Source organism: Sinocyclocheilus grahami, unplaced genomic scaffold (assembly GCF_001515645.1).
Source record: "Sinocyclocheilus grahami isolate Dianchi unplaced genomic scaffold, SAMN03320097.WGS_v1.1 scaffold1375.1, whole genome shotgun sequence".
Classification (NCBI taxonomy): domain Eukaryota; kingdom Metazoa; phylum Chordata; class Actinopteri; order Cypriniformes; family Cyprinidae; genus Sinocyclocheilus; species Sinocyclocheilus grahami.
Window position 1 is genome coordinate 36,439 of NW_015506554.1, and position 12,737 is coordinate 49,175.

Here is a 12,737-nt window from a genome sequence, read left to right on the forward strand (position 1 = left end):
GAAATTCTCAACATGCCATTAGGTCGTAAATGGATCTGGTCTAGCAGAGGTGTCGTGGTTGCCATGGGGACCAGGGGGGGCCTGGTGTCGTTGTAGACATCCTGGCATCTAGTTTATTGGGTGAGGGGTCTGTGGCAACTTGTTAATCTAATGAATAACTGATTTGTTAAATCAAATGAAAAATTGTGTTTGATTGGTCCAGACGCTACACGTCTAATAGACGGTGAATATGGGTCTAGGCTAAAACAAGACATCTAATAGACAACAAAATGGCAATCCATACATGCAGCTTTTATTAATCGTATCTATCGTATCTCTTGCTCTGGCTACTGTGTATAGACCACCAGGGCCGTATACAGATTTCCTAAAAGAATTTGCAGATTTCCTCTCAGACCTATTGGTTACTGTTGATAAAGCGCTAATTGTCGGAGATTTTTAAAAAATTAAAAAAAAATCAAAGATGAGAGCTTTAGTGAGGGAATGTTGTTTTGGAGAGTTTTTTTTTTTTTTTTTTAGCATTGCTGGATAAAATGTTAACGTCTGATCACAGCTTTGTCTTCAGAGCAGTGGTTTGTGACAAAAGAACAAACATCTCTGCTACTCATCTGTGAATAATTCAGGAGAACAAAATGATAATATGATTACAAATGTAGGACTTTGTATAAATGTATTGTATTAATGTGAAGTTGTTTTGATACAATCTGTATTGCATAAAGCGCCGTGCAACTAATTGTGACTTGACTTGACAAGTAACCAAGACGTGAAGAGAACAGCTTCAAACAATACAGAAAAGACCATGATTGTTTACATCCATTTCGATTGTCCAAATGAACAAAACATCATTTACAAATGAGATTTTCTCAGAATAGCTTTACACATAGTGTCCAGCTGAAAGTATTATCCACGATGTAAAGTCATTAATTTACCGTTTTTCTTTTTAAACATCTTAAAATCTCTCTTTGAGTTTCTCAAAGTACTAGCAACTATTAAAAGGAAGAAAATAACTTCAAACAGCACACCTAAGCCTTAACAGAATAAAAGCACATTAGAAACTATTACCACAGTTCTGTTGCAAAGACTGTTCCTTGTGGATCCCGCGTAACCATGGAAACTGTTTTCTCCTCTCCTATTGGCCAATTCAACAACACAGCCGACCAACCAGGCTTCCGCTCTACGCGGCGTGGGCCAATAGCGTGCGGGGCTTAAATCCCAGGGTGCGCCGACGTCACTCGCCTCGTACGCCGCTCGTCCGGTGCGGATTCATGAGCTCCAGCAGAGGAGAATACTTTCTCTCCACGAGCTTTGATATTTAGACTTATTGGCTGGATTAAACAAGTGCTCCGAAAGGTAATGAGAACGCATTATTATTCGTGTATTGACAACCTAAAGTGCGACTTTGTTTAATGTGTAAAGTTTGAGCTGGCTGCTGATTGAGTGTTAACGTTAGGCGAAAGAACTGGAGTTTTGACTGCAGTTTTATCCATTTTTTTTCTTTTTTTACGGCTGGAGATGGAGGTCAGTGCACGAGGAGGAGGATATTAGTTAATGCTATCTTAATCTGTCTCCTGTGACTATCTCAGCTAGCCCACACACACGGACCTTTCACTAAGAGAGCGCCTCTGTGTAGCCTGTACTAGATGTTACTCGTCTGTTTAATGTTTCTCAGTCAGAGAGTAGTGGGTATAAGTATCGGTTTGCTGAAGGTGAGTTGGGCCAGGTGAGCACTGTGCAGGAATTCCGGGAATGCGAGTGCTTCAGGGGGCGGAGCTAAAGAAAACTCTTACCTAATATACTTTCATACTCTGGCATTGACCATAACATGGTCCATAATTGTCCTGCGAGGTGATGATAGGTTCAGGAAGTTTCTGGTTATAATAATTAGAATAATGCATCAGTAAAAAAAGTCTCAAAGTTTAATTTACCTTAAAATTGACTGAAGAAAAGTTTTGCTTATTAGAGTCTAGAGCGTGCAGGTCAGCCTGTCCTGTATGCCACCTGTGACTTGTTTCTTGCTTAATCCAAATTCTCATCTCCTGTACTGCCCACTTTGCATCCCACAGACCACCCCAAGTGTATACAAGCGTGTCTAAGTCTAAGGAAATGCTGGAGAGGCTGGAGCAGATAGCGGGTGTCAGCTAAGAGATGAAGGTGTTGACAGTGAAAACCACACTTGTATATGACTAGTTTCAGTAGTCTATGTCTTATATAACCACCCCCCCCCCCCCAAAAAAATGTGTTTGTATGCGAGTAAACGGCTACTAATGCCATTTAACTCTGTGTCTTAGTTTCAGCCGAGGTGGAGATCCCTGCCATTGGCACTTTATGTATTTTTAGCAATTAATGCACCCTGCAGATGATGTGGAATTGTTTATTATTATTATTAGAATTTTAACATTGATTAACAGAGCAAATCTAGGTTACGATTACGTGATGTTTTCCGTGCTGCGCCATCACAAAAGCTTGTCATTAGAATGTGTATTTAAGAGTTGCAATTTAAAAACAACTGATTTAAAACTGTTTGAGTCCAATAAGCAGTGAACATTTTGGTATAAGCCTGTGTGTGCACTAGGGCTGTCAAAATAACTGGAAAAACTCTTTAAAAAAAATTTCTACCTAAATATTATCAAAAATTGGATTATATTCGAATTTAAAAGGCATAATTTCAGTTAGGGGGAAAAAAGCTTTTGGCTTCTCTCCTGAGGCCACAAGAGGGCGCATCAAGTTGCATACTAATGCACGTTTCTTCAAAGCGTAATAAAATAACACGACTATCTTTGGGAAAAAAAGTGCATAATGTTTATAAACCATATATAATTAATAAAGTTGTTTAAACAATTAGAAGAAAAAAAACAGCACCATGCATGAATGTATAGTTTAATACAAAGGACCGAAAACCAATCACAAAGAGTAGGCTACTTTCTTCATTTAAAAACGAGATACAGTGGGATGGGGAAAACCGCCATAACGTCTTTAGATATGTTTTTTAAAAGTTGAACTTGCATTAATTTTACATGGCTTTCTAAACATGCCGCTCTCTTGTGCGAGTGCAACGCTGATAGATGTCCCTCTAGAAAATATGATAAATATGCGTTCTGTGTGAACGGCTTGGTTTCAGTTTTGACGTAAACAATGGCTGCGTCCGAAAGCCTAGGCAGCTCACTTGCTGCCTCGCTGCCTTATCGGGCAATGACTTTGCAAGCAGCGTTTTTGCATGGAAGCACTTTGTGAAACTGATTTCGGCTTCTGAGGCAGCGTAATGGTTTAATGATCTACAACAAAATAGAACGAGTTTTGGTGATAACTAAACGAATATTTAATTATTATAATACTGATTTCTCGCTAGAAATCACATCAAAGGTGCAAAAAGTTAGTCAGAAATATACATTTACACACAAACTGACCACCAAATGCAACTTTCAGACGCCATCTTTATTTTTTATCCCAACCGTCACGGAATGGAACGCACAGGATTGTGGGATATCAAAGGCAGCGAAGGATGCATCTGTGCTGCCTTCAGAATTCGATCAGAAGAAGGTACCTCCGGATACAGGAAGTAAAGCAGGATTTGGTTTCGGATGTGCCTTGATGCCTTCCTGCCTTGGAATGCTGACTCCGATGACAGCATTTTAGAGCTTTCGGATGCAGCCAACATCTTCTCCACACTGATGCTCTCGTTTTCCGCAGTATATTTACATTAAATTTACATTTAGTCATTTAGCAGATGCTTTTATCCAAAAGCGACTTACAAATGAGTACAATAAAAGCTGTCAAAACTAACAAAAGAGCAACAATATATAAGTGCAAATGGCAAATCTCAATTAGCCTAACGCAGTACACGTAGCAAGGTGTGTGTATATATATATATATATATATATATATATATATATATACACATACACACACACACACACAAGTAGATAAAATAGAACAAATAGAAAGCTAGCTTTTAAAAAGAAGATAAATATAGATAAAGTAGAATTAAAATAGAATAGAAAGTGTTAGAGTTAGAGGGTCAAATAAAGGTGGAACAGATGTGTTTTTAGTCGTTTCTTGAAGATGGTTAAGGACTCAGCTGCTCGGATTGATTTGGGCAGGCCATTCCACCAGGAGGGAACAATTAATGAAAAAGTCTGAAAATGATTTTGTGCCTCTTTGAGATGGCAAAATGTTCATATGCATATGTTTATAATATATGAATGAACAACGTAGCAGCGTCGCATCTAGTGGGTTCAACTGGATAGGCTAACAAAAGTAGGGGTGCTCCGATTGATTGGCTACCGATCACTATCAGCCGATAATCACGTTGGGATGATTGATCGGCGGTCTCTAAAAAGGCCAATCTCAAGCTGATGACGCTGCCGTGAGAGGTTTGGCATGACATGCAGCGGCACCGTGTCAGTCTCTGTCCGGCGGGGGTACAAGAATTATAATGCTGAAGGTGAGGTACAATTCATATTTATTCATTAAATAACAAAGTAATTTGAAAACATTCTGTGAGACATAATTTCACAAACGGCGTGAGTGAATCACCGCGGCTAGTCAACACATAGGCTATGGCTTTTTGGCTAGGTTTAAAGGAAAAGAGCACTTTTACAGGGCTGTACGTTAACTTTTTTTGCACATAGCACTGGTGCTACAGAAGTAGGCCTAAATGCAAAAGTAAAAAGCATTGAATAATGTGTTTCTTATATTTATTGCGTTTAAACATGTCTGTGAAAGATTGTATTATACTGTACTATGTAAAAAAAATCGCAATGCTGAAAAAGCATTTTAAGTAACAATGTTTGGATTTGAAATCAAAATAATGGATTAATGTTGTGTTTGTAGTAAACAGCCACGGATCAGTTGCAGACTCCTGTGTGAAAGCACAATGAGAGTCAGTGCTGCTTCTGTCATGCACTGCAAACGGAGTATGTGTGAACCTGGTGTAACACTGCCTTCACATACAGCTCATGGAATCAGGCTTTTGTTGTGTGTAAGCTATTGTGCAACAATTGCATGATTGTCAAAACAAAAATACAGTGCATGATCAAACATTTAGGTGAGATAAATAAATATTTTTGAAAAATGTCTAAAAAAATGCCCCCCTCCACCCCTCAAATTAAAAAATCCCCTCTCACAAGAGTCACCTAAGAGGGGAATTCATTTTAAAAACGAAATTCAAGCCCTGAATAAATTTCTAAAAATCTTGATTGGATCATCACTATAAATAATTCTACATGATAAAAAGAAGGCTTTAAAAGATCGGAATCGGTGATCAGATACTGCTTTCTGTGATCGGCCTCAAAAATCCTGATCGGAGCACCCCTAAACAAAAGCATTCAAATGCAATCAATGACACATCGTCATCGCATCTCGTGCACCACTGATAAGGCTGCCTGACGGCTGACGCAGACCTTAAATTCGAATGCAACGTTTTTGCTTTTTTTTTTTGACAGCCCTATAGTGTGCACTGTCTGGAAGACCGTTTGAATGTACACACTTGAAACACACACAGACAGTAGTGAACGGAGTTGATTTTTTTTATTTTCTTTTTCATGCAGTTTAATCGGTCAGATACACACTATATATCTGTATCAAATAATCTGCTCTTGGAGTGTGACCATGGTGTGTGTGTGTGTGTGTGTGTGTGTGTGTGTGTGTGTGTGTGTTGTGTGAACTACTCACTTCTTATGTGTGTGCTCTAACTTGGATGGGTTAATTGCAGTGGTCCAATTCTGAGTACGGTAACCATACTTGGCCTTCACGTCACTTCACAAAATGCCCATCTTTGTTAGTATCCTTGTAAACACAGTTTTAAAGACCCCCCTGTGATGAAACTCAAGTTTTTAACATTGTTTACATGTCTGTTTAGTGTTTTTAATATGCTTAAAGACAAACCATGTGCTAATTCATCAGTCAACATCATTGCTGAAAAGTTTCTCTCTAAACCTGCAGTGTACTACCAAAGACGTCTCCTACCGTCACAAACATGTAACAAATCCAGTTAACTTGTGGGCTGGGGCTTTTCATATTACAATCTCCACTAGTCATACATTTCTATTTACAGTGTCTTTTTGCAGTGTTGAGCAATGTAGCAATCAGATCACACATACCTGTTGATTTTAAGTATAGTCGAAATAACAATACAGCCATTGTCTTTAGCTTATGTATATGGTGACTTTGTCAGACGATGTCACGGTTGTAATTCAGGATGTTTTAGTGGTGCAGAGCAGCAGCTTGGAAATGGTTTGGAAGTGACTACTGGTCAACATGCATAACGGGTCGTGTTTCAGTCACTGAATTTCATGTTTCGTTGTCTGACAGCAAAAAAACGAAACGAGAACAGCTTCAATGGGAATTCGGCTATATTGAAATACAGTAGGAGAGACGCAAACCGATGAAAAGGAGTGATGCTAAGCAAAATGCAAATACGACAAAATGACTTAATAGATATGCATCTATTAGCATACTACATCATCTAGCACCATTTAGTAACTTTTCACGTGGGCATTAGCTACTTTCCGTTGAAAATAATTGGCAACAGTGTGCTGGAGTTTTGTCAGTGTTGAGTTGTAGCCTACACACTAGTGAATCCTCTCGTTATGACAAAGATAGTGTAGACACAATGTTAATAACAGATTATTGTGCAGTGTAGAGCTTCAGTGATTATAACGTAAATTTGTGAGATTGCGATGAACTAAGATAAGTGACAGCTTTTTAGTAGGGGAGTGCTCTTTGAGCGCTTTCTTGGCTCCATTCATAATGTGCAAAACAATTTTTATTTATATTATACAATTCATAACCATATTAATGACACAAAATTTTTATTACAGAAATGACATGCATTACCTTTTAATCAGTAGTTTTGTTTGCATTTACATGATTTAATGCTACTTAATGTGTTTTGGTATAGCCAAGTTTTATTTATTTAACTTTTTTGGTCTACACAATTCTGAAGGAATGAGCACATGAATCAGAGTGTGCTTCTGTTGTTGACTTGCTAACAGGATTTCTGGCTGCATGTCATGTGTGGCTGTGTAAATAGATCTAGTAATCTTGGCTGGTGTCCATGCCTTCACAAGCTATTGAGGAATCCATTCAGAATGATGTGACTTGCAACATGACCTTAATGTGGACAGCTTATGTTTAGTGTTGTATTTGTGTTGTTTTTGTAGTGAACTAGCTAGAGACTAAAATAAGTGCACGCTGAATTCAATACAGCATACAGTATTTTAAGAACTGAAATGAAAAGTTTGATTTGTGTTCACATCTTTATTTGTTGAGCAAAGGGCTGAGCACATGTTTATTAGAGTAGTGCAGTGCAGCATTAAGACATACTATATATACTACATTAAGATCAGGTGGCGATCGGTTGGTGCTTTCCTATTTTTGGAGATTTTCACAGGGGTGTCTTCCTTTTACTGTTACTGTAGCCTGTGTTTTCATAAGGCTGTTTAAGTTTGAGAGTATTACCATATAGAGGCTCTTTTTCCATGAGGCCATCCACAAGTAATAGACCAGAGGAATTCATTCTGAGATGTGTAATATATTCCTCCTTTTTTTCAGCATAATTTCTAGGAAGGGATTTGATGATCAAATAGTGTATTCTGTTTGAACTGAACATTAATACGGTTGTCTCTTTCTTTTTTGGAGTTAATTAACATAGTTTATGGTCCTATAGAGCCACTGGGAAGTGTGTGATTGATATTATGTGGTTGATAATGCTGAAGTGCTTGCCCACATTGATAAGTGGTCATGGTCATTATTTTGAGTTATGTCATGTCGTGTTGGAAAGCTTGCTCTGTGCCTGTAATGGATAGTGTCTGTATTTGCATCTTAACTGTAGACCCCCTTGAGAACAGTCCCAGAATTGTTGCATTAGTTAATTTTAATTAGGTAAATTAAATTTAAACTTTTGACATCTGAATCGATGTGAACATTTTATTGCAATGCAGTCATGTCATTTTTCGATGACTGTTGAATTTCACTTGGACTTAATGCAATGTAATTATCTTATATAAATGTTATTTATTATATAAATGGGTTGATTGTGTGTTGTTTTTAATGTATTTTCAGTAGAGCTGCTCTCTGTGTCAGAGGTGAGGCTCGGGTATCTGCTCCTCACACACATAAAGTGGACAGCGACAGATTGATTTTGTTTCTTATGTATTTTCCTGAAGACTGCTAGCACATGAAGATAATTACCAACTTCACTCACACACACTTCGATTGATTCATTACCCACCGTTCACCTTAGGGGAATCGGATTTGTTTTTCAGTTAACCTCTCGAACCTCTCCTACTGATATACCAGCACACCACTACCAATACATTACAATATTCCTAAAACACTGTAATTAACTAGTCTATGAAATCTGCCAAGTTATAGAGTTGTCAATGCAACATTAAAGGGATAGTTCACCCAAAAATTAAAATTCTGTCATTAATTACTCACCCTCATGGTAGGGCTGTGCAATTAATCGAAATATAGTTTTGATTTTAATTTCGGCATTATGAAAATACAATAAACAAGATAAAACAATTATTGCGCCCCATTCCGCCCCCTTTCTAGTGGAAACAGTAAATTGGATCAGTGCGGCTCTTAAAGTGACAGGGGCTATATTCCTGCTGTCGACTGAGTGCTTAAAGGTGGGGTAAGCGATTTTTCAAAAACGTTTTAGAAAACTGATTCGGGCCGACTAGCAAAACAAACTTGTAGCCAATCAGCAGTAAGGGGTGTGTCTACTCATGATGTGGAGGAGAGAGGGTTCAGTGCACAGGACGGACATTAGCGAGTCAAGCGACAGAAAGATAGAGATGGCGGATAAAAAACAAAATAGGAAAATGTCTGCAGAACAACAAAAAAAGGCTTAAGGCAATAAGGCAAGAAGTAGGACCCGTGTAAATATCGGATCAGCTTTCCAGCGCTGGAGAGAACTCAAGGAGTGGAAGGCCTGCGATCGGACGCCGAGGGTGCTTTGTTTCTTCTCGAAAGGTGAGTAACACCGTGTCTGCGCCGCAACAGCTAAAGTCTGTCTAGTACACTGGACGCGACAAAGCGACCGTTGAAAATCATTTGAAATTTGTGTCAATACATCATGAAAAGAACGCAGCAGCAGTTTTCTGTTGGGGATTTGTTGTGTCGTGCCGCGCCGCATCCAGTGTAGACCATAGATATGTATATATATCTATATGGTGTAGATGCATCACTGATTATAATGAGTTCCATAGTATTTTGTTGCGCCGCGCCACTCGCGTCCGGTGTGTAGACACGGTGAAACATTGGTTTTGCTTTGTTTCACAGAACTAATCGTTGCGTACGTATGTGTGGGTCGGAGCTATCAAAATAGGGGCGAGACCCTTTGGGGTAGGGGCGTGTTTGTTTTGATGATTTCAAATGTCAGCATTGGCTACCAGAAATCACTTACCCCACCTTTAATATCAATTAAACAACAAAAGACAAAGACAAAATCACTTACTGCTCTAGACTGAAGGACTTTTTGTAGCTTTAATAAGTAACAAATGAAGTTTCTAGAACTCTCACAGTGAAGATTATGCTGTTTTTTTTTTTTTTTTTTTGATTATTCATATATATTGCTATCTTTTAAATAAATAATTCATTAAAAGTTTTGGTCATATGGCCCAATTATAATCGTGTTAAATAATCGTGATTACAATATTGACCATGATTTTTGTCATAATCGAGCAGCCCTAACCTCATGTTGTTCCAAACCCGTAAAACCTTTGTTCATCTTCGGAACACAAATTAAGTTATTTTTGATGAAATCCAAGAGCTTTCTGACCCTCCACAGAGAGGAAATGTTCCCAGTAGTGTTGTCAAAAGACCCGGTATTTCAGTACCAAGTCGGTACTAAAAAAACAGGTTTTCTTAAGTACCGGTGGTACCGAGTACCCGGTCAACCTGGTTCTTGATGATCTGAAAGGTGCGCAGATGCACTCTCTTCATAAAAGCACCGAGATGTGGCGACCTCAAAAGGAGGAAACACATCAAACTAACAAAACACCTTAAAGACCGACACCCAGATCAAATGAAAGTTCAAGCAGGTAAGTTTCAATAACATTTTTAATATTTAGAGCTTCTGTTATGAATATTTTTCCATATTTTAATTTGAATCTCGGATTTAAATAAACACCGCCATTAGCATTAGGGTTGGGTACCATTCACATTTTAACCAGTACGGTACCGGTATCGGTACCTGATTTTCGGTGCCGGTACCCAACGGTACTTTTTTTCGGTACTTTACTCTCTGTATAATTACTAAAACATTTATTTCAGTGAAAAAGTCTCAATTTTGAACAATAGGGCTTCTTTCCCCCCCCCCAGAAATGCTTGTTTAAATTTTTCTGAAAATCAAATGAAGGCATTAAACATTTATTTTAAATGTAATTAAACCCTTTCATTTTTTGGCAAACAAACTGAGGTTTACTGTTGAAATTAATACATGGAAGAAAAATTGTGTGAATATTCCTTTAAAACATTTTTAAATAGGCTAATAATTCTATAATTTATTTTCTACAATTAAGTGATTAATCTGGTTGTAATATTTATTTTTATCATTTAATTGTTTTATTTAAATTTGATAGAAAATTGAATATTTAAAGATGTACATTATGCTGTACAAAAGTAATACAAGAGTAATATATTTCTGTTACATGTTAAACCGTACTGTTATTTTGACAGGTTGCCATGAAGTTTCTGTGTGTATACAGTATGATGATGCTAGTTTTCTGAAATGAAACGGTAAAAATTACTCACAGCAGCTCTGGAGATTAAGTGTTTGTGTTCATGCCGTCCTATAGTGAGACGCAGAGGCCGAAAATCACCGCGAGTGTCACGCGTGCTTCAGCATTTGCATAGTAAACAAAACCGCGTTTCCACCATACATACATACAGAGGCAAGCGGGACATGTAGGATTCATATTTAAACCATCTTTTTGCATTTTAATATTCACAGACACAAGTTCATATCGCAATTCGAATTAAGTGGCAGTGGCTACTTTTGATTTATTCGTCCAAATTGACGAATTCCGTGGCATTACTATAGAGTAAATTACGTTTTTATGAATGGACTCCGTGATCTCGTCCTCGTATTCTCAGAAACCATATGGCTCTAGAAATGTAACCTCACTTCAGAACATTTCGTCTTGCCCTGTGTGTTGTTTGAACGAGTTGCAGGGGTGATATCCCGTCACAGGGTCTCTCTTTCTCTGTAGCGTATGCGCCCAGATGCGTTCTCAGGTACCGAAATTTGGCACCGATTGATTAAACGTGAATAGGTACTCTGTAGTACCGACGCAATTCGGTCGGTACCCTTAAAAGTACTGAGTTCGGTACCCAAACCTAGTTAGCCTATACGTAGTTAATAGTTAGCATAAGCACGGCTAATGCTAATATAATGAGCATTAGAATGAAGTTTCTTTGTAAACTATTTAATGCTCCTATAACTTTTATTAGTGTAAAAAACGAGGACATAATGGCATTTACTATTTTTACACACCAGAGGCTTTTAAATGAACTGTGTATCCAAAATATGCGTGTTAAGCCCTATTCGCACGGGATTAGTATAATTTGGGGACCTTGTGTGATTTTGAAATTACCCCCCCACATCTGAATTTCGTGTGGTGCATTCACACGGGATAAGCGCAGCCTGTGATTTTACTTGAATTTACTGACTTGTCTCCCGGATACCCGGATGTCAAGGCTTTGAGAGTCCCGTTCTATGGTCCAGATGGATTTAAAAAAAAAAGAAACTAATATAGTTTCGTGTCATTTACATTTCACCAGGTTAAAATAATATCTCAAGCTTTATGCTTGATTTATTTGTAACACATTAACCTCAAAACCTTTTCAGCTTTCTCTTTCTGCAAATTGTATGGTGTAGCGATATGATGACAGCACCCAGAATACTATCAAACACTCCAACGCAGCTCCATTCTTCGCAAAAGATGGATAAAAAGGCGCACAGCAAGCAAAAAACGTGAAAAATTATATGCGACCCGCCAAATGCTGGCCGAATCACAGAGATGCCGATTCGCACGGGACTAATATTATCACAGGACCTCGGTGTTCGGCCAAATATGGTAGGTCATTTGCGGGGGAATTTTTAAATCACAAATTACAGACATGGCCGATTCGCACGGGATTAAGATCACAGACAACCTCCGCAATTATTACAAATGACTGGAGGTCACCAGGTAATACTAATCCCGTGCAAATAGGGCTTTAGAGAATGTACAAATGTAGGGTAAACGTTGTTTATGTCACATCAGTCCATCAGAAAAACAGTTCTGTTTTTTTTAGTTGTTATTCTTGGCTGAATAACTCTAGCTGGTTTTAAAGGGGTCATATGATGCGATTTCAAATTTTCCTTTCTCTTTGGAGTGTTACAAGCTCTTGGTGCATAAAGAAGATCTGTAAAGTTGCAAAGACTAAAGTCTCAAATCCAAAGAGATATTCTTTATAAAAGTTAAGACTCAACCACGCCCTCCTAAAATGCCTCGTTTAAACACGCGCCCATATGTCTACGTCACTGTGTGGAAAGATTTGCATAACGCCGCCCAAATGTTCACGCAAAGAAAGAAGGCGTAACTTTGATTCTCGCTGTAGTATTGTTGTTGCCGTGTATTTCGTTGTGAAAGTGAAACTACTTTGTTTGGCCTTCCAAAAGAGGACGATATCAGCTTTGTCGTGCCTAGAGCTGATCCGTGCTGGTCGCTGAGGGAATACATCAACTT

At 38.3% G+C, this 12,737-nt stretch overlaps 1 protein-coding gene across 1 annotated transcript in view; it reads left to right on the forward strand.

Annotated features, from left to right (window-relative positions):
* The first annotated feature begins 1,248 nt into the window (after window positions 1–1,248).
* LOC107569723 (plakophilin-4-like) overlaps window positions 1,249–12,737 on the forward strand; it is a 93,716-nt gene continuing 82,227 nt past the window's right edge. The window contains exon 1 of the mRNA XM_016255870.1: window positions 1,249–1,347. The gene's annotated coding sequence lies outside the window, so the exon portion shown is untranslated. The remainder of the gene's footprint in view (window positions 1,348–12,737) is intronic.